Consider the following 27,133-nt stretch of genomic DNA (forward strand, 5'->3'; position numbering starts at 1 on the left):
GGGTGAATTGAAAATTTGGAAATGCGGCGTTCGCGTTACTCTTCTCTTGTGCCCGGGTCTGAGCCTTACCTTGACTGCTGACCCGAAGGTCGCGGGTTCGATCCCGGCCACGGCGCGCTCGCATTTCGATGGAGGCGAAATGCTAGAGGCGCGTGTACTATGCGATGTGAGTGCACTTAAAGGACACCGGATGGTCGAAAGTGCTGGTGCCCTCCACTACGGCGTCTCTCATAATCATATCTTGGTTTTGGGAAGCAAAGCGCCAGATATTATTATTATTGTTAGCCTTCCTTTCTTATGCGATGAATAAGCAAGAGCTCATCTAATTGGTAAGTATTCATTTTAAAAGACAGGGCGTGCAAACACGGGCACAAGAACACGGATCCGTATACTACCCATCATTCCCATGCTGCTGAAGCGGCATGTGTTGCAGCTCCCATAGACAGTAGCGCCAGAGTTCCGTCTAGTAAGTATTGTAGGAAACTCTATGGTTTGAGGCATGCGTAAAAGGCGCGACTTTCTCACGCGCGCACAGAAAAGCAATGTGACAGCGTCTAAAGTGAAATAAATACAAATATCATACTGGTGTGTGCTGCGTCCTGTCTCAAGGAGCTGCTTGTGGAAAATAAAGGTGTTGTTTTTATATCTCACGTAGAAAATACGGACGCAATTGCCGAACTACATTCATTGGCGGTAGGACACGCGCGATGTCGTTCTGTAGCCTTCACTTCATTGCCAAGAAAAATTGTCCCCGAGTATGTACGAAATCAGAACCCTGTAAACATTTTCTTGTTGCTTAAAACCATATTTTAATTGTGTTCTGTGGATTCTCATAGGTGTAAAAATTTCAGAAGAAATTACGGTTACTTATTTAAGTTTATAATTTCTGTGTATCATACTTCGCTATAACTCGTTTTGACTGTAAACCAACAAAGATGCTGTTAATAACACATTATCTTTGATTTCGTCTCGGCTGCAGGCCTAAGAGAAACGTTTAAGATTTCGTGCGTTAGCTCAAACATCCTTGCTGTTAAGTAAAAGCTCTGGCTTGAGATAGAAAGTGTGAGATGAAACGGAAAGGCGGGGACGTCAACGTGGTTCTTGTAACCGGTTTGCTACCCTGCACAGGGGCGGGGAAATAGGAGTTGTAAAGAGAACAGCGAGAGCTATCTTATTTTGTACAGAAACCGAAGGGCGGTTAACACAACACAGGCCCCACAGGACACGTTCTGGGCTGGTATTGGCGTGAGCGCTTTCGGCGTAGGCGTCATCCAACGTCTTCGTAGCAGCTTCCCACTTTCTCCTTAGTTCCCGTTGGCCTAAGGATCCGCCGTCAGCGCGTCCTTTGAAGGCGTGCCCAGAAGGATATCCTTGGTTCCAAGCACCGCCAGCAAAACATTTCTTACTAGGTCTGGAAAGTAAAAAAAAATGCATTGAAAAAAAAATTGCATAATAATTTCATAATAATTTGCATAAAAATTGCATAATAATTTCAGTTTTACACGCATATATGGTGACACTCTAACATTCAGTTCATCAGCACTTTCACGTGCCATTAGATTATGGAATAACCTGCCGGACAACAACGCTTCATTGTCCAACCCTGACACATTCCACCACCAACTAATTGCACATTTTCACTGAAGTACGTTAACATGGCTAGATTTGCATATATTATGTAAGTACTATGTATGCATCATGTATTTATTCTGTATGTATTACGTGTATTATTATGTATTACGTGTTCAAATTTTATGTATTATGTACCGTCGTTTCTTACCTGGTTTTTGATACTGTTTATTTGGTATAGAATGTTGTGATTGTAGCGGCCCCCTTACACAATGCCCAACGGACCAGCAAGGTATTTCATATAAACAAAAAATAAATAAAAACGAAGTCGATGAGCCGCGTGTCTGCTTTCTGCGAATCAGTGAAATGTCCTCATAAAATGTATTCGAAGACTTAGTGAACTAAGGAAATCTAGGAAACTTGTATTTGATACCTGTATACGTGTCAAAACTAGAATGTGATCACAAGGCACGCCGTAACGCAAGAGACCAGATTAATTTTGACAACCTGCAGTTCTTTAATGTGCACCTAAATTGAACGACATGCGCGTTTTTGCGTTTTGCCCGCCGTCGCAACGCAAGCGCCGTCGCCAGGAATCGAAACCACGTCTTCGAGCTTATAGCAGCGGAAAACCTTAGCCGCTGAGCTACTACGGCGAGTAAAAAACAACGTACATGGCCAGCATTGGGACACATGTGAACGCAGCGTCATCTCTCGTCAGGAACAGCGGTGGGCTGCCGTAACTGAATGGGAAATAGGCGAAAAAAATCGTATCTGACGAAAAAAGCTAGTTATCAAAAACAACTCCCGGTTCCATACGGCAGAGACTTATTTGAACATTCCGTTAAAATTACAGTGTCGCACTACAAATGGCGTGGCTTCCCAGAGTCTTTAATATTGTACGATGGGGCCCCATGTGTTTCTAATGGGCGGTGTTCAATTGTCCTGGGAAACCACACGCTTTGTAGGGCAATACTGCAATTTTACCATAGTGTTCCAGTAGGTCTCTGCTGTATAGAACCCGGAGTCGTTTTTCATAACTACAGCTTTTTTCACGAGATATGATTTTTTTCGCCCATTTCTCATTCAGTTATGTCAGGATGCCGTTGCTGCCGCCGAGAGATGTCGCCGCGTACAGATGTCCCCAAATCATGGGAATGCGCCAAAATGCAGTTCCTGAAAGTTCTATATTATCTGCCTGCGCATGGCTCACTAACGTGACGTCTTGCTTCTGCGATATGCACAGCCTTCGCGTGCATCTTCGCGATAATAGATCGCTCCATTTAACGCATTCTACTTAATCGCACTGCATCGATTTGATTCGCGGTTGCTGCGTTAGCGTCTTCGGTGCAGCAAAATCAATACAGAAGAGGCTAACAAACAACATAAGAATGGCTGTCAATATATCTCCCGTTGAGCAACTATGGTTCGTACGTGAGTACGAAACGATGCAAAATGAACAGCTCGACATTTGCTCGATGTATTGCTTAACGCTTATCTGTCTTTCATCCAGTACCGCAATATAAAAGCACTCACCTAAGCTGACATTAAGGCCAGTGAAGAGCGAACTGAGCAAGCCTAGGAGACCGCCGTCACTTTCCCCAACCACGTCTTTTCCTATTCTGCCAACGGACTGCAGCAAGCCCACGCCAGCTCCTTGGTGCAGAAATTTGAGTGGAAAAAAGGAGGTGTTAATATTGAGTTTCAGGATACAAACGAAGAGCACATCACTAGATTAATTAACGCACTAAAAACTAAATACTTGTTTAATGCGGGGTTGCGCGAACATACCAATGAATATAGCAAAAGGGTCCCTGAAAGGATATTTTTCTTTAATTATGTTAGCGGTTACGCTACACCTATAACACGTCATTGCCACCATAATTAAGCGATACACCTTGTAGCGAGACAGCCACGGGCAAATAAAAGTTCCCTGCTTCAAAGCTGTGCTTTCCTCGAGCTTATATGCCGAGCGTTCTGGGTTTAGGTCCATAGTTTACCAAGCTTCGCCGGAGCTTCGTGGATCGCGGAGGCCGTGCTACGTGCTTTTCTGGTTCATATCTGCGCCCTTAGGTGTCGCCACAAGCCTGGTGGCTTATGTTTTCTCCTCTAGCACAAAGGAAGCCAATGGAATCGGGCGCACGAATGACGTTCCCAAACAATGCCGCGTCCAAAACCACGGGAGCGGAAAAATGGTCTAGGCGGCGTGCTCCTATCAGTAGAGATGCGCATTTTTAAAACCTTATAATTAATTACCATCCTTATTTAGAGCTCTAAAATTCATCTGTCAATGACGTTTAAGACCTGCGCTATAAGCTTAAAACGGATAGTTTGGCAAGTTGGTGTGCTTCGATCTTGAACAGCGCGAAAGCTGAGGACGAGCAAGGAACGACAAACACGAACGTGCGTGATCGATCAAGATGGCAGCTATAGGCTCAACGCGTTTGTAAAAAAGTCGCCATAACTGTTTTAGCTTTTCGAAGATATTCAGCGTGATTGATCCATTGGCTGATATATAGAGAGGTATTCATTATACAAATAATGCTAGTCCATCAAGTGAAACAGTTAGGAAGAAATAAGCATTTGCCTTAGCGATGCGCGACTGCTCGAAATTTCAAATACGGGTCGATTTTTTTTTGTTTGTTCGTCGCACAGTTGATCGAAAAATGCATATTCGGACTTTCCCGATTATTCGATCACGGCCGTATGTGAGGCCGAAGAGGAAAATATTGAGAAAATTTTGTATATCCGAACAACTAGCGAATTACGAGTGGTACGCAATTTCATTTTTATCCTGCAAGCAAAGGTAATATCCTGGAGATGTGAAGAAGCTGTGACGGGATAATGTCACTAAGTAAACCCCGTGACTTCATCTCAACGGGACCCTAGAGCCTAGGTGTAGTCGTGCTTCAGCAGACCGAATTTACGTAACAATGTTAACGCTACCTTTGTGAGAGACACCACAGACTTCAAAAGGCCTTTGAGTCTGGACGGAACAACCGCCGACAGCATTCCTAATGCACTAGGAGCGCCTGATTACCACATCCTTGCGAGACTGGTTTCTAAGACTCAAAGGCGCACACTCAAAAAGAGGGGGCAGATTTGAATGTCTGTGTTCCTGTACAACGTCTACTCGTAAAAGCATGGCTGACGACAGGGGTACGCGGCAATCCCAGCCGTACACCCAGCTCCTGACGCGGCGCTTTAACCATATGACAAGGAAACTTAAGGTGCGGCTTTAAAAGAAAAAAGGAAAGAGAAAATAACAAAATTAAGAAAGTGAGGATCAGTATAAGGCACCCAAACATTGTGTAGCGCATCATACAAAACTAAAGCTAGCAAATTAAATAGCCTCGAGACAGTATTGTTAAGGATTTGCCGATCTTCAATTTCCTTATCTTTTTACTTAGGTCTGTTTGCGTTGGCTGACGAAAACGTTAAGTGTGTAGAGATGTATTTAAATGAGACGTGCGAATAAGAAACTAATTTGTCTTAAATGCCTGGCTAGTCTGACGAGGAATTTTGACGATACGTGTGCTACGCTCGGCGCGTCGCCGGGAAGCATACTAGAGTATAATAGTAGCCGTTACGTATACAGTCTATATGTTCATATGCCTGCTCGCTGTAAGTGAATATCCCCTCCTTCAGGAGCCAATGTACTGTGACAATCCAAAGAAATATATGACATTAGCGCGTAAACTAATACACGCCCAACACAGTTTCAAAAGCGCCTGTTCAGCTATCGAAACATGGGCGTCATACAAAACGTCGAGAAAACGAAGAAAACAAAAGTGAATTCGCGAAGAATGGAGCAAGCACTAATCCGCATTTATATACCTTTCAGCTCGTTTCGATACATTTCACAAATATTATGTTTCACTGTAGGTTTGTAACACATTTTAGGTGCTGTTATTTTTGTCATTGTGTTTTTTTTTTTATTACGACTTCATATTTTAGCGTGTGCGGTTATGATCATAGCACCTATATACTACACCCAGCGTATACTTAGCGTCGTCTCCATACACAGGTTTCTATTTAGAGACTGTCTGCCTTGAGCTTGGGACACTGGCACTTCAGTGCCTCTGCAACTGCGGCCTTATGGCTCAACTGTGGCCAAATATATTTTTTTTACACCATGGCTGTGGGTTTAGAGAAGGTACTTTGCACTAGAAAAACATGAAAGCAATGCACCTTGTCTCCATGTGCGGCCTGTAGCACGCAGCAGCGGCCCTTCTCGCCGCACAACCCCGATGCGTACAAGCGTAGCGAAGGCTCGCCTATCACGTAAAGCTTGCCCCAAATCACGTTATCCGGAAAGCTGACCGGAATGTATACGAAAGCATTCTGCAAACGCACAATTGCTGCGTTGCAGGCAAAGATCACTGTATGTGTGCAACACAGAAAAAGAAAAAGCTGGTAGCTACATATGGTCACCGCAGGTAACTGATGTATCACAGAATGCATCGTGCTCCTAATGTAGGGGCTCCGAGAAGCAGCAGTAACGCAGGTAGACGAACTACTGCATCGCGTCAACACTTTGTGTACGCTGCGCAATCACAACAAGACATGAGGCTTTAGCGCTAACAGGTGCGCGCATTTAGTAATGCTCTAGGTAGTATTGAGGGTTGATGCGTTAAGCGTTTGTTGTGTGCCTTTCGCGTGCGTGTGATGCTTCACGTGCCACTCTAAGTCTGTGGAAGAATATGTCAGGCCTACAGGCACGTAAACACCTCTAGTATTCACTCTCTCACTATATATGTATATATGTACAGCGCTCAGGCCTCTGTTTCCTACTTAGTACTTCGTCGCTTCATCTTGCTTTTTGGCAGGGAGGAAGGAAACGGACTTTACCGCAATGTTCTTTCGACATTCAACTTATACTAAGAGAGCGAGTACCACGTGCTTCGGCAGCACTTCTAGCGCAGCTGCTGCCTTGAGCAAGTTGACCAACCATAGTCAAACAGTCAGTCCTTCTAATGTCGGGCAATGGTAAGAGACCGCGAATACCCTAACCTGACCTACTCACGGAGTAGAACGTATTCTGCGCACTTACTGCCTTCACGCGAAGAAACCAACGTACCAATGATGAGCCTGGCTCCCGAACTCAGGGCGTACACGACTTCCGAGAGCTGCCTCTTCTCGCGTTGAAGGCTGCCATTGGGATGCGTTAGAGCATTTATGCTCTCGGCATCTGCACAGCGCGATATTTTGCTAGTTAACACTTGATTACAGAAATGTTGACGTCATCGTCTGAGAAAGCAAGAACATTGAACATGCGAGCGGTTCCGACGGTGAAAGCCCCAGCGACACCAATATTTGTGATTGCTGCGATGACAATACTAGCGATGCAGCGAATGAATTATTTTTCCAATATCCAGCTTTTCGAGTGGCCATCCCTTCTTACCCCTCCTCATTGTATGGTAGTGTAACAGTACTGGCTAGCTATGTGAGGCAAACAGATAATCATGCCAAAGAAATCATAGAGGGTGTTATACAGTACACTGTCGCACATGCATCGCATAACAAGAACAACAAAAATTGACTCATTACAAGATCTCAGGGAATTCTGAAGAATTATGTAAAGGGTAATCTGATCCATAATGATACGGCCACAGTCAACTGTCTGTTTTTCATAATTAGTACGAACTTTGGATAGAATGAAGTTATGAAACGTGTTGAGCTAGTGTTGATCAGAAATGATCTGGGAATTAGCAAGAATGAAAATTTTTGTTTATTACTTTAAAAAGAAAATTCGCGGGGTTATAGTTTGCAAGAACAATTTAGGACCACCTTAATTAGTAATGTTGGGTTTAGAATAAGCAATGGAAATGCGAACAACCTGATATTTGTATCAAAGGTGATTGCGTAATACGTAGTAAATATAGGACCTGTCGTACCTACTGAATCTAGTTTGACGTTAAGAATCTCGTCATGTATGCTAATACCTTTGAATAGCCTACAAATATGTATCTTGCAAATTTACCATCATCAATGGCTTTCTTTAATAGATCAGTACGAGATGCGCGTACTAGGTAGGTAGAGTAAGCGGATCGAAGTCCAAATTTGCTGAAGTGAAAGAACATTAAACTATTTAAGTACTTTGTCAATTACATTTTTAATTATTTTTGGCAACTTTCTAAATAATGCTCAAACACAGATTGTATTGCAGTTACATAGTAATGAGCGATCGCCTTTCTCAAAAATAAATTGACTAGTCACACCGCGCTCAAGTTCGCCAAAAATGTGCCTGTTTAGAACGTGAGGTTAACGATTTCATAGAGAACAAATCACATTTCGTTAAAACATAATTGAGCGTGACCAATTTGGATGTTGTCTAGCCCAGCGCCAGTTATATTTAAGTGGACAGCTACTGATAAAACCTCGTCAGGAATGGTTTTAAACAAGTAAAGCGCATAACAGGTGAAACAGAATAAAGGAAACTGATAAAAAATTATTGAACCAACCAGCCCATGTACATACGCCTCTACAACTACTGTCGTTCCATTTTCACACCGTTGGACAGTTCACATCTCAAGCCCAAATTTATGGGACCAAGGTCAGCAATATTGGTAGTGAAAATGACATCATCGGCTAAAAGTCTATCGGGCATAGCAAAATTGATATTACATGGTGTAATTAATACCTCTGGCATTACGGAATCTGTTTCCTTACCAACCGCGCGAACAGCTGTTACTCAACTGATAAGACTACAAAGGAACCTGTCGAACAAAGGAGTCTTTGTCGGTATGCAGTGACATACAAAGAACAGTGACAACACAGTCCGTATGAGCTCAACTTGCAGCCTGTTTAGTATAAGGCACTCAGAATATTGAGCAATATAGCGTCTACGAAGGGCTTCTGTGTCATTAAATGAATGTATCAACTACTGACTTAGAATATTACGCGCTGTTGTAGGTCAGCAGTTGAGGCGCCCTGTATCTATAAGCTCAATGACGCGGGTTTGATTCCCGGCCATCACGAACGCATTTCGATGGGAGCGAAATGTGCAGTGTACGCGTTAAAGACCTCGATGAGGTCAAAAGTCCTCCGGAGTACCCCTCTATGAAGTCTCACATAATCATATCGTGTGTTTGGCTCGTCATACCTTAGAATGTAAAATTATACACTATTAAATGTATACGTACCCTCAATTCGTTCCTGTCGTATGCATGAAGCTGCATTTAAATGGGCTCATGAAAACTAGGCTATGTTTCAACGAACCCTATTGCCTACAATGGCGGCCACATATAATGTAGACTACGCTGTTATCATACATACCCAACAGGTTTGATTTATTCACGGAAGGCTTAAAATATATATTGTAGAGGTTCTCATGTACTCTAAAGCCGCTTTACTTGCGAATTGTCAGCAAACCAATATCCATTTATTCAACTATTACACTAGTTAGATTGTGACATAAGTAAGATATGCCATTGTATTTTATTCTCCATAATTCGAAATGAAGTGAACGATTTGTACTAACGTTAAGAAATGAAGAATTAAATTTTGAGATTTGACGTGCAAAAACAAAATGTGATTATAAGGAATGACGATGTTGCGTGCTCCGAATTAACTTTAATCACCTGGAGTTCTTACCATGCACCTAAATTGTGGTACACAAGTGTATCGGTGACCGCTAAACAATACGATGTACGCCAGCCGGTGTGCCAACCCCCTCAAGCACTTCCGATGCGCGAGCAGTAAACATCAGTTCATCCGTGGTCACTGTGCGTGTTGGTCTCATTTCATAATTTAAAAAAAATCACCGCATCTCCACGAAGTGAATGATGATGAGTCGGCGAAGCACTGGGATCGTTCGGTGTAACCGTAAATCACCTGTGACACTGCCCACTCACGCACGTTAATGAGTGGCAAAGCGATGTACAGTTATATACAATGTTTCTTGGTCATAAATGGTATGTCGTATTGAGTTGTGGATTCCGTTTTCCCTTCATTATTGCTGCTTTGTGGTCCGTGAAATGTAGAGCCAATGGTTCTTCGATCGGATCGAGCCTGAAGTTGGCAAAGACAAGGTCTATTCACGTCCCCCTGGTGGTTGTTCGTTGTTTCCAGTCATACGAAATGCATCGTAGAGCATATCGAGACGTCATACACTGCCAAAGCCAGTCGTTGTCCATGATATCTACGTTAAAGTCACCGACTAGTACGGAGGGGCTGTTCTTGTACTTTGTTTCATAATCGCGCATTGCTCGATCGATGTACGCGCTCTCGCCTCCGGAGTAGCAGCTTGTTCTCGGCGTTGCCGCTTTGCCGCTGCTTCCGAAGCTCTCGCCTCTGGGGTAGCTTGTTGTCTTCGGCGTTGCCTTTCGCGGGCGAGTGCACGTTCACGTTCGGTTTTTCATCCATGGCAGAAATAGAATGTGTGGTCCGGAACGCGCTTATGCGCCCTCTCGTGTATTTTCACTGCAGCGTGCATTGTGCTGCCATATGCTTTGATTGAATATTAAAGATGATAGTATTTCTTGGGGAACTTAAACGCAGAAATTTTGGTCTGTCTGTCTTTCTGTTTGTCTGTCTGTCACCCGATTCAGCCAGCCGGCCAAAGTTTAACCACTTTCTGAACGCCCAGCCATCTTGAACTGGTACGGCCGTTCATACTTGTGAACCGTGTCGATCAAAAGGCAAATATTACGCATATCTGTGGCGCAACATCAATGCATAAGTATTAGGTGGTGTGTTCCTTTACTAGAAAATACATAGATAAGTAATCCTAAAGACCCTAATGTTTCTTAAGCTGCGCTGAAAATACTAGTGTTTCTTAGGCTGCGCTGAAAGTGCGACGCTATGAGCCAGATGCGGCGGTTCAACGTAGACGAGGAGGACTGATGTAGTACGGCCGGCACAAGACCATCGTCTTTCGGCGACATTTGCAGCGAAGCACGCAGACACGCGGCCAATTTTTTCTATTCTATAACCTCCCTTATTCTCAAGCTCCGTAGCATTTTACAAAACCACTCAATTCTCGGCCAATCCTCCACAGTGGGTCTGAGCCACAGAGATATGCGGTGCTATGCCGTGACGGCCACACGGACAAACGCCGGACAAGCCTCGGCCTTCAGGTGCTTCGCGCCTAATAACTGTTGGGGTTCAACGTTCCAAAACAACGATATGATTATGAGAGATGCAATAGTGAAGGGCTCCAAAAATTTAGACCACGTGGGGTTCTTTAACGTGCACCTAAATCTAAGTACACGAGCCTCAAGCACTTTCGCCTCCATCGAAAATGTGGCCACCGCGGCCGGGATCCGATCCCGCGACCTTCGGGTCGGCAGTCGAGCACCATAACCACTAGTCCACCGTGGCGCGTTCGGTCTCGCTTCATGCAACAGGTATTTCTGTACTTCGCCCCATCGAAATGTGGCCACCGTGGGCATAAATACATCGCAAGTTCCCTTCATACTGCACTTTTAGGCATAACAGTGTACCTTTCCTGCCCGTACAAAGCTCCGCACAAATTATAGGAAGTTCACGCACAGTAAATTGTCGTGTGACAACACTGGCGTTCCATTTTTATCACTACACGAGCTACTGGCTGCTAATGGTCTACAATTTGCACAACACATTTCACTCTTGTTATTTATATCCTCAGCTAAGAGTTCAAAAGTTCAGTGAAATTCTTGAAGTATTTTGCGGTACCACTTACATTTCGAAGGTGACAGCGTCAATGGAACAGCGGAACAGAGGAAAAGTGAGAGGCCTGCGCAGGCCGCTCGCAGTAGCAGCACCATCTGCACGCGGAAAGAACGGCAGTGCAAGAGTGTTTCAACTTCAGCAAAACTAAAAGCTTATTGTGCTGATTACCGCAGGTTATTTCTCAAGGTTTCTATTACACCGGTTGTTCTAGTCAACCATAAACGTTTCAGTTTCCTCTCTTAACAAGTTCTCTGCCGTTTTCTTCCTCCCCACTGCAACTTTTCTAACCGGGTTAAACGCCGTATTCACGAACCGACCTTAACATAACGCGGTAAGGCTACTTACGAAAGGAAGAGAAAAGTGGCCATAATGCGTTGGCGGGCTAGTTGGTTTGTTATGCTAAGTTTGAACAGCGCGACTGAACGCACGCACGCACGCACGCACGCACCCACGCACGCACGCACACACACACACACACACACACACACACACACACACACACACACACACACACACACACACACACACACACACACACACACACACACACACACACACACACACACACAGCGCTGACTTTCAACTGGAAATATATACTCATATATGCACGTGGCGCATATATACATAGGCGAGCAGGTGAAAACAAAGCAAGAAAGATACAGAACAAGGACCCAAACCAGTATGTTATACCGCAGTCACAACCTTTTGCAACCAAACTTGGGTGACAGATCGCGAAATGTCATTTCCTTGTCGGTCAGTGACAAAGATGGCATGCTGACACACTTATCATTCATATTTTCTATTCTACAGGCTTCAATAATTTCCCTTGTCAATCTATTTTTCGCCTTGTTGAGAATACTCGCTTTTTTTAAGCATCGGAAAACAGCAGCATTTTTGACAGTGAACAGCAAGGTGCCCGGAAAAACCCGCCTTATCTTATCATAAGTGCGCCTCATGAAATGCGTCCTTAACTCGTTATGTATACGTGGCCTGCGAGCCAGGGTAGGTAATTTTTTGCTACAGAACGATTACTTCGAGTGGGAATAAATTAGTTTCATTGCAAGGAACCAAAAACAGTATGCACAAAAGCGCCCATGCCACCAGAAATGTTTGCTAAGGCACCGGCCGATTTCGGTGAAATCCGCAGTTTTTGTCTGGCCGCATTTGTTGAACCCCCGTCGACGCAGTCGGGTCGTGAGATCAACATTGCCATTTCGATGTCTTCTCTTGTACGTTTTTGTTTTGTTCGTACTTACGGTTAAGGGTAACTTGAGTCACAAGCATAAGTTTGAGATAGGTTTGTGAATACGGGGGTCTTGGTTAACTTTACTGCCAAGGTTTAACTTATCCCTCTCTCTGTCTGCAACGGGCGGCTGCAAAAGTATTTAATGTTTTCAAGATCAGTATCCGTTGAAAGCATCCTTAGTATAAATGTGAGCTAGCCTGAGCCTTTTTTTGTGCTTCTTGAGGACCACCGGACTTCACGAGCGCCTGTGAACTAACAGCGTGAGTTCGTGTTGTGTAGTTCATCCATCCCTTTCTTACTCTTCTTCTTTCTTCCTTACCCTTTCTTTTCTATTATTTCCCCTTCCCCCACCCCAAGTGCAGGGTAGCCAACCGAGCCAAAGCTTGGTTAACCTCCCTGCCTTTCCTCTTCGTATGTGTCTCTCTCTCTCTCTAGCCTGAGCTTTTGATAAAACGAGAATAAAAGAGTGCATTTGCAAACGCCACGCGCTTCACCTTAATTTTCTCTTTCTACCCAAGCATGTAAGGAATCCTAGCCAATTAGCCGAGAAGTTTCCGGGGTAGTTGGACGCTGACGCAGGACCAGAGTCGCACAATTTTCTCTCACTGTTTGCGTGCCTCACGGCGTTTTCAGTCGGGAGCACGGCCGTTTGACCCAAGTGTTCTGCTCTCCTTTAGCTACCCCGTCTTCGTTTGAACGGGGAACCTCGGCTCTATCTTGCAGTTCAGAAACAATGCAACCTCGCAATCAATTTTTTAATAATATCGAGCGAGCGTCGATCCCAGGATACCATAGCTTCTTTTTCTGAAGATGCATCTCAGGCCATGGTCCAAGTAATTTCTTTAATGTGAGGGGCCGTCTGTCCAAACTTGCTAATTTTTTCTTTAATTTTTCTCTTTCATTCGCGTATTTAACGTATTCCGTGATATGGAGTAGCCGAGGCAATATGGGCCTCAACCTCTCCACAGCAAAACAGTTAGAACAGAACAGATACCATAGCTTCTAAGGTCGGCGAAAAGAAACGAGATCAGCGATACGACTATGAGCGTACCACCGACTTTCTCAACATATCATCGGCTGATACTGTGTGTGCATCTGTAAGCGGACAGCGGCGCACGTGCACAAGTGTGCTATCTGCGCTTGTGCATCACGTAGCAAATCTCCCTACTTCTCGCATATACAAGATGCTACCATGCCCAAGAGTCTCAAGGCCTGGAAGTTCCGGCCAGCAGTATTCAATAAATAAATAAATAAATAAATAAATAAATAAATAAATAAATAAATAAATAAATAAATAAATAAATAAATAAATAAATAAATAAATAAATAAGAATCAGCGCTTCCCGATATTATCATAAAATTGCAAGAGTGTACATACATATCTGATTAAATTAATTGAGAAAGCCCTCAACTTCGGTAATGGTCGCCCGACATGTCGGGCTTACATTTGGCTGGCACTTTCAGTCGCTAGTGGAGTGTATACGCTGCCACAATCTATCCAAAATGTCTCGTAACTTCTTTTTTTTTTCACCCTGCACCTGTTTCATTCTGATGACAACATATAGTAAACTCGAACATAACGGGGCAGTGCTAAAGCTAATCACTTTGACATGAAGGTCCAAGGCACCGCCCTAGTTTTATATCATTAAGGCTTCAAGCACACGTGAGGAGTAGCACACGAGCAGTCATTTTAGGCCTCTAAATAGAGGCACGCCCCGAAAGCATTCCGATGTTGTTTTTTCTACTACGATAGCAAATGGTTGTTCCGTGAATATGATCTTCCAACGTGCTCGCGCAGACCAATGGTGTACGCTGACGCTGATTAAGCCCAATTCGTCTAACTGTAATTTACGTTGAAGCGTATACGAAAGCCCTCAGAAATGAACTTATGTTAATTTTTCCCCCGGTAGTTTAATGAATTGCAGTTTTATGCAATAAAATACCAACTAACGCTGTAGTACGAGTAATTAACATAAAGTCACGTGAACACGCTATTTTCGTGAAGTTGGTTCCAGTTATCACTTATTAGCTCAGACATGAGGAATGAGGGAACAAGGACGGAAGGAAAGGACGATATGATGCGCGCCTGTTTGCAGCAAGCTACTGCATCCTATTAAACTTATTGATTTCATTGAGTGTGATGGCATTGTGTTTCTCACCACGCTTTGAAAATTACAATTATTACATATACCTATTGATTCTTCGGCATCCTATTCTTTTTCGCGTCGTTTATCACCTTGCGTGTGGTTCCTCTCGTAAGCTAAGTTAGTGGCGTGCGTAAGCAATGATAACCGGCTACCGTTCTGAATTGGGGGCATAATAGCACAAAGTGAGGCTTTTCGACATGGCGTTAATCAGTTTATCAAATATCAGAATGACGTAAACTCTCCCCGTGGCAGAGACGGCTGTGAGCAAGTGTCATCATCATCATCATCATCAGCCTGTCTACGCCCACTGCAGGGCAAAGGCCTCTCCCATGTTCCGCCAATCAACCCGGTCCTGTGCTTTCTGTTGCCACGTTATACCTACAAACTTCTTAATCTCATCTACCCACCTAATTTTCTGTCTTCCCCTCACGCGTTTGCCCTCTCTTGGAATCCAGTCAGTTACCCTTAATGACCACCGGTTATCCTGCCGACGTGCTACGTGGCCGGCCCACATCCATTTCTTCTTCTTAATTTCAACTATGATATCCTTAACCCCCGTTTGTTCCCTGACCCACTCTGCTCTCTTCCTGTCTCTTAAGGTTACACCTATCATTTTCCTTTCCATCGCTCGCTGCGTCGTCCTCAATTTAAGTTGAACCCTCTTTGTAAGTCTCCAGGTTTCTGCTCCGTAGGTAAGTACCGGTAAGATGCAGCTGTTATATACCTTCCTCTTGAGAGATAGTGGTAGATTACCATTCATGATTTGATAATGCTTGCTGAATGAGCCCCATCCCATCCTTATTCTTCTAGTTATTTCACTCTCATGGTTCGGCTCCGCGGTTACTACCTGTCCTAAGTAGACGTACTCCTTTACAACTTCCAGCGTCTCGCCACCTATCGCGAAGCGCTGCTCTCTGCAAAGATTGTTCCACATTACTTTAGTTTTATGCATATTAATTTTCAGACCTACTCTTCTACTTTCCGTATCCAGTTCAGTAATCATGAGCTGTAATTCGTCTCCCGCGTTACTCATCAATGCAATGTCATCAGCGAATCGCAGGTTACTGAGATACTCTCCATTAACTCTTATCCCTAATTCTTCCCAATCTAGGGCCCTGAAAACCTCCTGTAAACACGCGGTGAATAGCATTGGAGAGATCGTGTCTCCCTGTCGTACGCCCTTCTTTATTGGGATTCTGTCGCTTTCTTTATGGAGGACTATAGTGGCTGTGGATGCGCTGTAGATTTCTTCCATTATGTTTATATAGGCTTCGTCGATGCCCTGATTCCGCAGTGCTTGCATGACTGCTGATGTCTCCACCGAATCAAATGCCTTCTCGTAATCTATGAAGGCTATGTATAGGGGTTGGTTGTATTCCGCGCATTTCTCTATCACCTGATTGATAGTATGAATATGGTCTATTGTTGAGAAGCCTGTACGAAATCCTGCCTGGTCCTTTGTTTGATTAAACTCTAATGTCGTATTAATTCTGTTAGCAATTACTTTTGTGAATAGCTTGTAGACAACGGACAGTAAGCTGATGGGCCTGTAATTTTTCAGGTCCTTGACGTCCCCTTTCTTATGGATCAAGATGGTGTTGGCATTCTTCCAAGATTCTGGTATCCTCCCTGTCGAGAGACACTTCGTATACAGGGTGGCCAGTTTCTCTAACATAATCTCTCCACCGTCTTTCAACAGGTCTGATGTTACCTGATCCTCACCAGCGGCTTTGCCTCTTTGCATTTCCTTTAGGGCTTTCTTTACTTCTCCTGTTAATACTGGTGGGATGTCAGATTCCTCTGGGATATTACTGCTTCTTACGTTATCATCCTGACTGTCTCGGCTGCTGTACAGATCTCTGTAGAACTCTTCCGCTACCTCAACTATTCTATCCATATTGGTTGTGACCTTGCCATCCTTGTCCCTTAATGCGCACATCTGATTTTTGCCTATGCACAGTTTTGCCTTCGTAGCCTTCGTAGCTTCGTAGCTCTTCCGTTCTTTAGAGCATGCTCAATTCTCTCCATATTATACTTTCTTATGTCTGCTACTTTACGCCTATTGATCAACTTCGAAAGCTCCGCCAGCTCTATTTTGTCTGTTGCATTTGAGGCTTTCATGGCTTGACGTTTCTTAATGAGGTTTTTCGTCTCTTGGGATAGCTTACCAGTGTCCTGTCTAACGACTGTACCCCCGACTTCCACTGCACACTCCTTAATGATACTAGTCAGATTATCATTCATTGCGTCAACGCTAAGGTCGGTTTCCTCGGCTAAAGCCGTGTACCTATTCTGGAGTGAAACTCTGAATTCCTGTACTTTCCCTCGCAGAGCTAGTTCATTAATCGGCTTCTTGCGTATCAGTTTCTGCCGTTCCTTCCTCACGTCTAGTTGAATTCTAGATCTTACCATTCTATGGTCACTGCATCGGATCTTGTTAACTACTTCCACATCCTGTATAATGCCCGGGTGGTCGCACATTATGAAGTCTATTTCATTTTTAGTTTCGCCAACTCACTAAATGCGATGAAACATTTTATTTTGATATTGAAGTCACTTTTTGCATGGCGCCCCTATTGACATCGACAATATCGTGGCGTTAGGCTACAGTGTCAACTCAGGCTAAAGCGTCACGATATCTTGTGCGAGCACGTCACGAGTAGTTCATACTGTGTTGTGACGTCAGGGTGCAGTAGGAACCCAGACTAGCTTTTAAAAAGATACCGTAATTACTTTTCCAGAGCGCACTCATGCTTACCAGTACATTTTCAAGGGTCTTGAGGAATTGTCCTTTCATTTGAAGCAAAAAAGAAATGAAAACTGAAATTTTTCGTGTCAGTACCCCTTTAAGAAGACTGCGATTTGTTATGTGTCCGAGTTTAATATGTTTACTTTTTGTACCGCCAACGCCAAACAACTGTTTTTGTAGCATCTTGGCAATAAATAGCAAGAACGCCTTCGTTCCGAAGATGCTCGCCTTTGGATCCGGGGTACCAGGATTCGAATCTCGCTTCGCCTTCATTAAGTTTCTGCAGTTCGTTTACCTTGAAAGTTCACAGCAAGCCCAGAAGCAAGCTTTTGAGGCATAAAGACGCAACAACGTTTTATCAATTAAATTCTTCTGCCTACATGGAAACAATTTCAACCGAACCATCTGCGCACAGTTGTCGCACTCAGTAGGTCAGCACTGTGAAAGACACTCTGGCTTGCACGAAAAAAAAATGTGAAAGTTTTTGAGGAAACAGTCAGCGTTGGCGAGAACGCGCTAAGCGTCTGCATACGCAGGCTTGAACGCGAGAAATTGTTAAAGATGTTCTGTTCTCCCATAAGAAGCATGCACTTGAGGCAACAAAGAAAAAAAATGTACGTGTCACACATTGCAAAGACACGATCAACCGATAAGGTTGGTCTTGGTTGGAGCTGACTAAAATATAAATTTCGAATTTATATGAAGGTCATCATTGCGCTGTCGCATAGTTCTTGCAGTTTCGCGGATTTTGAAGCGTTTTAATTGGACTTTATTTTTTGCGACATGAAGAAAAGAAACCTTTGACGCCTGAAAGGACTGCACACGTTCAATTTATACCTCGTTCACTGAGCATGCACCGTGCAAAAATAGGTGTTACTAGAGAATTTAGTCACCGTTCTGAAAATACCAGTGTCTGGTTAGGGTAAAAATAACGGCTGAAGTAACGAAGAAAATCGACCGTATTTCCAAATCGACCGTATTTCCTACCCGTACCATAGTCGTCTGAGTTGCTAGTTAGCGTGCAGACATCATAGCTTGCACGCTAATGAGCAGTCCAGCGGTCGCTGTAATTCATTTACATTCGCGCCATATTGAAGTCCATGAGTAGCTGCATTGCAAAGAGCCGTTGAATACATAGGCGTGCGCAGGGTTCCCCATTTGGGGGGGGCGAAGGTTCATCGCAGCGCCCCCCCCCACCCCCCCATCCTACTAAGTCCATGTATGAGGCAGATTTTGCTTCCCCCCCCCCCCCTCTTAGGTGACTATAAGGGTCAATGTACGGGGCAGATTTTGCGCCTCCCTGCCCCCCCCCCCCCTGCCCCCCGTGTGCGCACGCCTATGGTTGAATATGCCAAATGCAGTGCCGAGTGGAACATATTGAGGATCTAGTTGGTTCACTATAACTTTTATTATCGTACAGTGTAAGCCAAAACTTTCATGGTGTTGCTACATTTACGTTATCCTCTTTCCAAGCTTGCGCAGTTAAGAGTTACCGCTAAGCGCATTGTGTTGCGTCATTGCGTGTCGTGTGCCTAATTGTGTTGCGCATCTTGTCCAAACCTAAGTAGCTAACTTACGAGCTCGTTCTGTCAATGTACGCAGGAAGACAATGCAGCTACGCATTGCTCTAGAGAGGAAGGCTGACATCAGAGACAGTTGTCGACTTAAGCGAGCCAAAATTCAGGGCTGCCGTCGAGCGCGCGTCGTGTTTGTTGCAGCACACTATCATCGTTCAGTATCCGACACCGCCTTGAACATTCAATGGCGGCTTAACAAAAGGCACACGCTTGCGTTCTGCAGCGCATGCTCCGCGGATTGGCTTGAGTAACGCTACCCTCAGCGACAAGACGAAAAACGGGTATTGTGATGAACCGTTTTGTTCTCCGCTTTCGCACATCTCCTATAGCACACAGTAATGCGTAGCACCATTAACGCCTTTCTTTTAGTAAAAAACAAAACAAAAAATGGAACCAAGCATCACGCCGTATGACGCTGAGGTGCATCGTCGTAAGCAGTAACGTCGGTAACGTCGCCAACAGCTGCTTTTCGTGTCGACAACGTGCGCAGCGCGTGACGCAGAGAGGTTACGCCACGCAAGGGGGCTGGCGTGAAAATGCGCGTCCTCCAAAGCTACCTGTCCCACCGCTACAGCGCTGTCGCTCAGCCTGCTTTCTCCTCGACATAATTTCTGACGTTTTCTTTTCTTTTGCTTTCGTCTTTACGGTATATATGATATCATGTTACTTCGTTGTCCAAATTGTTCCTGGGTGAACGCCCGCCACGAAAAGTAGCCCGTCAGTTTCACGCGTGCCACTTTAGCCCATCATCCGTAGAACCGTTAAAGCACACAACGTACACAGACAGGCGCACATACGGGCCAGTGGCGCTTAAGCCTCATAAGCGAAAGGGCGCGGCTTCTATGCCGCGCAGGACACGCCTACCACTCGCGGTGTTCCACGCGCGTGGCGTGGCTCCTCTTAGCGTCACGCTCACCTCGGCCGGTTGAGCGGTCGCTCCGCTGCCGCCGAATGTTTCACGTCTATCCACTCGCCTGAATCCTGCAGACTCGTTTGGTGCTTCTTCTTCGGCTGTTGTCGCATTGTTAGCCGGCCGGGTGTCGCCTTTAAATACAAAGGTCGCCAAACGGCCCGAGTCGCCAGTCCACTCGTTTCGACAGCTACACAACAGGAGCCTCGCCCCTGGACTCTCTATTTACACTTGTCGCAGCTGCAAACGCAGTCTGCGGTGGCTCGATTTCGCTCGGACACGCTACAGAGCGAGCGTAGAACAAATACGTCCCGCTTTGGGCGTTCTTTCGTTTTATGTTCGTTCTCATTCATTTCTTTTCTTTTTACATCAGAAGCATTTCTTTATCTTTTTCGTTTTGCGGGAACACACCTACCCAGTCGTCAGGTGTTACGTTCTGAGAAAGTGCTCCCAATTCGCGGTATTTTGTGTCATGGGTATTTGTTCGATTAAGGTCAAACGCACGGAAACCTTGTCGCCTCTTGTGTCAACATATTTCCAGTTAATGCGTTCCTTCTATCGATATAGATGCGAGCACTTGACCGTGAACGTACTTATATCTATTTTATATCTTAGAGTTGACTATGCGTGGCCTAATATGGCACAGTTCAACGGTGATCTCGATAGAGTCGTTGACATGAGTGTCACACTACGTGTCTGCTTTTCCTTTAACTAGTGTGGTTGCTGCATGATTCCGCGATTTATGAACCGACGCTTCATTGCGACAGTGTCGTCCCCCTAGCCACTGGAACTGACAGCTGTTCCCTTTCATTGACGTTGACCCTTGCAGCGTCAGTTAGGAAGCAACCAGAAAAAGACATGTGCAGAAACCATCGACGATGATAATCGGTGCATGCGATGTCATTGTGTTGTTAAACTGGCGCGTGAGCTTTGCTGGCACATACTGCTTACCTGAAGCGTCTTTGTAACGTCAGCCGCAGCAGTTTCGCTGCTAGCTATGAAGTCGGCTAATGCTGTGTACGCCTTACTGAAATTCTAGTATTAGCCCTCTCGCTCGAAGTGAAAGTGTGGTTAAAGCATTACTCACATGATATTGCTATATATCTTTTTCCTTCTTGCACTACGTGAAAATTCAAGCTCTATAAACCAAAGGGAACAAAAATACTGAAGAGTGTAAAGTGTGCCGAATAACTTACTGTAATGCTTGTTTCTGAAAACCACCTCCTGGACCCAGGAAATGGTTGTACAATGGTGTGAGAAAACTACCGATCGCTCTGTTTTTGCTAATGTCGGAGGCAGGCGCGGCCAGACAAAATACGCTCGAAATATCTATTTACCTTGTTTTTATGTTGGGATCTGCCGTGGAACGCGTGGGATCTGCCGATATTTTATTTTTTTTATTTGTTTTATTTATTTATTTATTTATTTATTTATTTATTTATTTATTTATTTATTTATTTATGCAAACTCCACTTCTCCGAGACGGCTGATGCAATGCTGCGACGTGGTTTTGTATACCATACTTTCTGGAGCTTTACCAGAAGTATGCAAACGGAGTTTTTTGACAACGTACGTGAGGCTTTGGAACGTTAACCAGTATATATTACGTATTTAAATATCAAAGTTGCATACACCCTGCATTTGTATACACTGACGTGGAAAGCGCGTTAAAGAAACCTGATAAGGATCCGTCGTTTTCACCACGAGCTGCGCGTTAGGAGTGACATCCTGGTTCCAGTTCCTCACAACAAGGTGGTTGCGAAGGAAGAAAATAATAATTTAGGAAATAAGAAAAAACGACGTTGGCAGAATGCTTATGGTTAGACAGACAAGCACCCTCGTGACAGCTACGCGTCGAGATGTTCACTTCCGCAGGTGTCTTGACTGTCACTTTCGACTGTTTATATAGCGCCAGTTTGCCCTGATGGTAATTTTTTTCCGTTTCGAATGTTCCTCTTCTCGAATTCCTTCAAAGTGCCACCGAGAGAGGACTCTTGAAAGACCGCGCTCCATTGCTTCCATAGCCCTTTTCAACCAACACCGACATTCCATGACGTTACCTCGAAAACGTCAAGAGAGCACGCAAGATAAACCAAGCTTTTTCTCCGCGCCATTGAACAAACGGCTACGGTGCACCGCTACACCGCGAGACGCGTCGCAGACTACTTCAAGATTCTCGGAAAGAATGGCACGGCCCCGTGCGCGGCTGCCATTCGCGACGCACGTTGCGTTGACTGCAATGTCAGGCGAGTGAGTGCCGAGCCGTGTTGCCATTTGTGTTCCGTCGCGAATAACACAACGCATTCGGCGACATCGCGAGCGCCGTCTTTCCAAGCGCACTTCTACATGGCTATCTGCCGAAAGTAGGCTGCGGCGCCGTCTTGGTTCTACGAAGAATATCATTGCATGAAGCGGCAGCCCTACCGAAAGATAAGGTGAACTGTCACGTTCAGCGGCGCGACGAACTTGATGCGCTTCACAGTTCTCAAACAAAAGAAATAGCAGTGAAAAGCTTATCTCTTTTTCTTTCTCGTGTGCATGCATGCGTGCGTGGCCGCAGACGCACACGTTCACGTGCGTGCCCAAGGCTGTCAAAAATGTGTCCCTTTGGTATGTTTGGTATACTTGCACATTCGTGGGCACTGGTTGTAGTGTGTTTTATTTCTTAGACACGGGTGCGACCACTTATTTCCTAGTTATTATCCGTAGAAGAACGGAAAGGAAAGGGGCTCTACGGAGAGCATTTAATTAAAGGGCATAAGCAGCTATGCCTCTTATATACATAATGTATATATGAGAGAGTCGGAGATGTGTTTCCTGTGTCCTGCTCCATTACCTGGCCTTATTCACCGCTAGAAATTCGACGAGGAGCTTCCGAATGCTTTTCCGTCGATGCCTCGAGAAAAAAATATCAGTAGCCTCAGCAGCTGCATCTTAAACAGCAGTTCAATATAGTATACGACGCAGTTACACTGGTTTTGTGCCCTTCAGTCAGCTCTAACACTGACTTATAAGAGATTCGCCTTAGCCCTACCCTCTTTTTTCTTCTTCTTGCTTTTGCACTGTCTGAGGTTCTTAGCTCTGTGAAGCATACTGGAGTTTACGTGTGGAATCGAAGGCAGCTCCAACGAGAACCATTACGTCCGCATTTCTATACAAATTCTATATAAACACAGTCCATCTATATTGTGAGACGCCTGCAAATCCGCTTTACCTCTTTCTGACGAGTTGTTGCGCCACGGCGGATTTAAAAGTAATCAAAAGTTTGTTGCTAAAGTTGGGGTTGTTTAAAACTTGGCTCTGTGGCATCACTGTTCAAAATAAACCTCTAAGCCTCGGCATTGTGTAAGTCAGCGTCAGCATTAGCTATAGGCTTTCTCTGGTCCGATTGCGCGCGAAGAAAATAGGAGTGTGGCGTACATGTATTGCTGTGAGCTTTGTACAAGTGCAACATGCCTGTACACCTTGAACAATTTGATCCAAAAGAAAAAAGAATGAACGATGACGAATCAAATGCCCCGTTCGTACGGTTCCTTTATCCCTAGTTGCTCACTCGCTGCAGTTAATTTCCTGCTGTAAAAGCAGATTTCCATCAATTTCCTCGCGCAAAGTTTGCTGCACTGTCGACTGTTCTATGGCTGCCTGCTTCAGCGCATTGTGTTCCTCCTTCTCCCTTTGCGTGCCGTCTTATCCAATAAACTTCGCCAAACTCAGTCGCGCAATCATTTGCTGTGTCTTGCAACCCGCAGGGCGACATTCTAATGCTTTCTAAAGTGTAATGCCCCAACAAGATTCGAAAGATTGCTCCCACCTAAGTCGCCTCGGATTCACGTCGTCTAGGCGATCACCAAAGAAGCACGGGGCGGCAAGAGAGAGAGAGGAACGGAAGTGAACGAGGCTTTAAAGAATTCAATTTAAGAAGTACTTGAGTGTTGGATTCTCCTAAAAAACCGTGAATCTTCCGTGAATTCTGCCCAGTACATCATCACCGACGTGAGATCGGGCGCGTTTATACTAAAGGTTCCATGAGAGTTATGACGACTTGCAGCTCACTTTAATTTTACATGTACGCTGTGAATTTTCATTGTTTAGAAAACCATTGCTTTAGAAAACATCTGGCGTCTTTCGTTAAGCAGCTGGCGTCTTTTCGTTTTGCTTTAGAAACATCTGGCGTTCTTTCGCATTGCTTTTAGAAAACATCTGGCGTCTTTCGTTGGTTTATTTCATCAATCAACGGCGTTTTGAACAAAATTTTTATTGTTTAATCACGCACAGGAGAAATCTCACCAGGCACTACCTTGGAGGTAAACAATGGCTGCTAATGGGAAGGAGAGACAGAAGAAGTCGGCTTTTAGCTAACACTTACAGGTCTACTTCTACTAACGTTTCCTACTGGAACATTCCAATGGCTGCTAATGGGGAATGAGAGAAAGAAGAATTCGGCTTTTAGTTAACGCGCACGCTGCGAATTTTTTATTGTTCAACAACGCACAGGAAAAATCTCCCACCGGCACCACCTTGGAGGTCAAGATCTGGTACTAGCGTTACGACTGGTTACGCACTACGACTACGACAACTACGAGGGACGAACGGGTGCCGCCTTAAGGAGCGTCGCCCCTAAAAGATGTATCTCTGTATTCTGAGCGAAAATAGCTCCTGCATTTTTTTGTTTTGGTCTTTTTAAAGTGCGGAGCACATTAGGGGACCGGCCTGTCGTATGCTGTCGTAGCCTGGCGTAACGCAGGCAAAAGCACGAATAGCATAGCCATTTGTAGCATATTGAGCGCGAGCTCACGCCAAGGAAAAGTCTTCTGCCTAACGTTCTTCGAGCACCTTGATGATGATAACTGCGGAGCATATTAGGGGCCAGGGCTGTCGTATGCTGTCGTACGCTGTCGTCGCTTGGCGTAACGCAGGCAAAACCACGTACAAAAATAGAAAAAAAGAGGAAGCAAGCGAGAAAGGAGAAAGAAAGATAAAGAGAACGGAAGAAATAAATAGAGCAAAAAAGACAAAAAAGAACGGAAAAAAGAGAAAAAAAGAAAGAGAGGAGGAAAGAAAGAGAAAACCGAAGAAAAACAAAGAAGGCTTCCCAGCTCCGCACTTCCTTCAGGCTTGGCACCTCTAGTGCGAAGCGGCCTTAATGTTTTAGTTTGACTTCATTCGTTGCGGGAATACTTGTACTCTCTCAATGGAGTAAATCCTCTCAGCTTTGATGAAGTTGTGAGTAATATGCAAGATACTCAATTTAAGAAATATATACATTTCTAAAATATATAAAACGTTCTATATACTAACCAAAGAAATTGCTTAGCAACGTTCCACTAGTTGCCCAAATTAAAAAAAAATCCTCATTATAATACAAAATACTGAGAAGAGTTTCTTGCTAGTTTCAGGATGCTTTCGGTATTAAAAAAAACAGTACACAAGTGAAACCAAGTTCTACATCATTCAAGCATCAAACGAACCAAGTAATCAAATTACTAAAGCTCTCGTTGGCCCACAAGAAGGCGCAGCGTTTCAAGAATAGCGTGAGGTATCCTGCCCATATTTTGATTTTTGAACAGTCCAACAACGTACGTAAACAGGACTCGGGCTCCATAGCGAAAGAGGCACATGACGTTCTTAGGAACCGGACCATAACTATGCACACAATCATTTGGTTCCCGGCACACCTAGGTCAAACTTTGGACTCGCTCACCAACCTCAACGACATCGCCCACTCCCAAGCGCGCGTACTAACTCTCCGCGCGGGAGGAGAAGCCTTGTCACAGAGCAGGGTTCAAGAGTTCCGAGACACTTTATTCACATTTAATTAATTCACGAAGCATTTTTATCTGGAAAGAAGAGTATTTCCTCCACCACACAAAAGCTCACGAGACCACAGGCGATGACCCTTAGGATGCTTCAAACTAATTCTTATCCGAATCTTGCTTTCATGCACTGTCTATTCCCAAGTGACTTCAGCTCGCAATGCCCTGGCTGCGGGGGAACGTGCGATTTAGAGCACATGCTTTGGCGGTGCCCCTCGTTACGTGGGGATAAGGACCTCACAGAGCAGAAATGGAGCTCGGCCCTCAAGAGCTCGGAATATACTTTGGGCTGTCCAGAGAGCCTGCGATGCGGCGGTTAGGCTAGGTCTAACTGTCCCCACGTGGGAGCGGCCCGCGGTGTCACCCTAAGGGGTGGCACTTCTCCGGATCTTTAAATAAAGTTATTCGTACCGTACCGCACTACTGATATTATATCTAAAAGTATTAATACCGACGCTAAAAGATTGCGCTATGGCTGAAAATTGCACTTGCGGTTAAAGTGCCATAATAAGCAGCTGATACGAAGAGTACAACATGAAAACAAGAAGTGTCTAAGCCACGATAGTGAATATTTCTTAGGGAAAGTGTTCTCTTGTCTTGTGTGTTTTGGGCCTGGGTTTTTTTTTTGTTTTCTTTTTTTTGTTGTTACCAATGGATATATACCACCTGCTAATATACAAGTGCGCACATGCGGTCTTTTCATCTTCTTTTGTTCGTTTTTCGAGCGCAGTTAAAACCATTTCAAGATAAACAAGCTCACGTGTGGATCTTTTTGAGTTATAAACAGGAGTTCTCTCCGAAATATATCAATATAAATCAACTAGCCCGATTGACTGCTCCCTTGACGGTAATTTGCCGAAACAGCTGAAATATCCTTTTTCTTTGTCTCTTCGGTGCCCGTTTGGGAGAGCAGAGATGTTGTAACAATGCCGCACCACGGAGCTACCGTTGACTTGGACGGTAGGAAAACGAGGCAAGAGCTTACAGGGGAAGGTAAATGTACGCTACAATAAGATTTGCTTTAGGCTTGGGGACTCCTGATGGTATTGAGCAACAAAGTATAACCCGAAAGCGCTAGGTAATGGAATAAATTGTCAGCAGCAACCGTACGTTTCTCAATGGTGCACTGACCAATGCATTTGTGTAACGTCTTGGGATCTTTATATATATATATATATATATATATATATATTCGCCGAGATCGCATTCCTTTGTCTCAACGATGTTTCTCTCTCTCTTTTTCTTTTTTTGTTGCAAACTTTGTATTTTACATCACTACCTTTGTTCGATGTCGTTGTGGGCATTCGTAATATTTAGCCTGCGGATATCGGTAGATTCGTAATCGTTGTGCTATCCTGCGGTAAAACTTAGAAAACTGAAATTTTCCTATTGGTGAAGGAGACGTAATAACGCCGGAAGCAAGGGCCAGCGACCGTCTTCTTCTAAAGTACATGCAATTCGGTTCGCT

The 27,133-nt window shown here is 44.5% G+C and overlaps 1 long non-coding RNA gene across 1 annotated transcript; it reads right to left on the reverse strand.

Annotated features, from left to right (window-relative positions):
* Window positions 1-797: 797 nt before the first annotated feature.
* LOC119393524 (uncharacterized) lies at window positions 798-11,320 on the reverse strand. Its single transcript, XR_007416198.1, has 4 exons — window positions 11,234-11,320; window positions 6,650-6,760; window positions 3,106-3,225; window positions 798-1,411 (listed from the first exon to the last, which is right to left on the reverse strand). It is a non-coding gene; the product is annotated as an uncharacterized LOC119393524 (long non-coding RNA).
* Between the last annotated feature and the right edge of the window lie 15,813 nt (window positions 11,321-27,133).

This window comes from Rhipicephalus sanguineus, chromosome 5 (genome assembly GCF_013339695.2).
Source record: "Rhipicephalus sanguineus isolate Rsan-2018 chromosome 5, BIME_Rsan_1.4, whole genome shotgun sequence".
Classification (NCBI taxonomy): Eukaryota; Metazoa; Arthropoda; class Arachnida; order Ixodida; family Ixodidae; genus Rhipicephalus; species Rhipicephalus sanguineus.